The following is a 2053-nucleotide window of genomic DNA, read 5'->3' as shown; positions in this document are numbered from 1 at the left end:
GCGTAGTGGCGGGCGCCTGTTATTCCAGCTACTCGGGAGGCTGAGGCAGGAGAGTAGCTTGAACCCGGGAGGCGGAGGTTGCAGTGAGCCAAGATCGTGCCACTGCACTCCAGCTTGGATGACAGAGTGAGACTCCATCTCAAAAAAAAAAAAAAAAGTATTCCTCATTATTTCAGTTTTCTGGAAAAAGGAAGGGTCTATGAAAATACATGAGTATTAATAGGGTGAAACTGAGCATATAATATGAAAGTGATTTTTACAGTATAGGGAGAGGCAGAAAAAACTCAGTATAGAGACACTCTGAGGACATGGGGAGTTGCCAGAGATAACTGTTACAAATATTATGCTTGTAATTGGTACTACTTCCTGGAGAAAATGGGAAGTGCATATTTCAGAGTAAAAGGAGGATGTTTTTCATTTAAAAGAATTTGTATGAACAATGGTACCAATGCCCAGGAAATATTCCCTAATGCAAATTAAATGTATTGCTACCCTTGGATGTGGGTATTAGAGAAATTCTAGTCTGCCAGGCGCAGTGGCTCACACCTATAATCCCAGCAATTTGGGAGGCTGAGTTGGGCAGATCATCTGAGGTCAGGAGTTTGCGATCAACCTGGCAAACATGGCAAAACCAGGTCTCTATTAAAAATACAAAAAAAATTAGCCGGGCTTGGTGGCACTAATTCCAGCTACTCAGGAGCTGAGGCAGGAGAATTGCTTGAACCCAAGAGGCAGAGGTTGAAATGAACGGAAATCACACCACTGCACTCCAGCCTGGGCAACAGGGTGAGACGCTGTCTCAAAAAAGAAAAAAGAAAGAAAAAAAGAAAGAAATTCTAGTCAGATACATGGTTCTTTTGGTGACAGCTGTTTGTTTTGGTAGCAAGAACCATTCCACTTCCCTTAGAGTCCTTTCCCTTTCCACATTTCAGCCTAATTTGCCTCCTTGCCCTCCTCAACTACACTGTCTTCCTCTAAGTCTCCCTGGAAGATCTAGGCAGGAAATCTGAATATCTGAGCTTCACTCTTGGTGTTTATTGTGTTGTGTCCCTGGGAAACTCAATGACCTCTCTGAATTTTATTTTCTAATCTGTGAAATGGGATAATGAAATCTGTATTCTAATGTATTTTCAGCAAATATTTATTGAAAGTCACCCATATCTCTTCTAGGTATTAGTAATCTGACAGTAAACAAATATCTTGCCCTCATGGAGTTTGCATTCTCATAGGGAAGACAGACAATACACAAAATAAATAAGTTATATAGTGTGTTTTTAAAATGATCATAAGTGGGCCGGGCATGGTGGCTCATGCCTGTAATCCCAGTACTTTGGGAAGCGGAGGCGGGTGGATCATCTGAGATCAGGAGTTCAAGATGAGCCTGGCCCAACATGTTGAAACCCTGTCTCTACTAAAAATACAAAAATTAACAGGGCGTGGTGGCAAATGCCTGTAATCTCAGCAACGCAGGAGGCTGAGGCAGGATGCTTGCTTGAGCTCAGGAGACAGAGGTTGCAGTGAGCCGAGATCATGCCACTGCATTCCAGCCTGGCAGACAGAGCAAGACTGTCAAAAAAAAAAAAAACCCAAAAAACCAAAAAAACAACAACAACAAAAACTGAACCCTGAGATATCCTCATAGAACGATGAAGGAGAGCAGGAAGAACCAGCAAAAGAGAAGTTGAAGGAGACAATAAGTGGTGAAAAAACAGACAAATAGATCAATGACAAATAATAATGACAAATAGATCTAGAGAGACCAGAAATAGACCCGCACAAATATAGTAGTCAAGTAGTCAATCTTTGACAAAGAAGCAAAGTCAACACAATAGAGCAAAGCTAGTCTTTTCAACAAATGGAAACAATCGAACAACTGAACTTCCACATGCAAAACAGTGAACCTAGACACAGACTTTACACCTGTCTCTTATACACATCTAGATGTGTATAAGAGACAGGGTCAGGAGTTCGAGACCCGCCTGGCCAACATGATGAAACCCCGTCTCTACTAAAAATACAAAAAATTAACTGCGCGTAGTGGCGGGCGCCTGTT

This window comes from Mandrillus leucophaeus, unplaced genomic scaffold (assembly GCF_000951045.1).
Source record: "Mandrillus leucophaeus isolate KB7577 unplaced genomic scaffold, Mleu.le_1.0 Scaffold392, whole genome shotgun sequence".
NCBI classification, from domain to species: Eukaryota; Metazoa; Chordata; class Mammalia; order Primates; family Cercopithecidae; genus Mandrillus; species Mandrillus leucophaeus.
Note: the sequence above shows the minus strand (reverse complement) of the source record.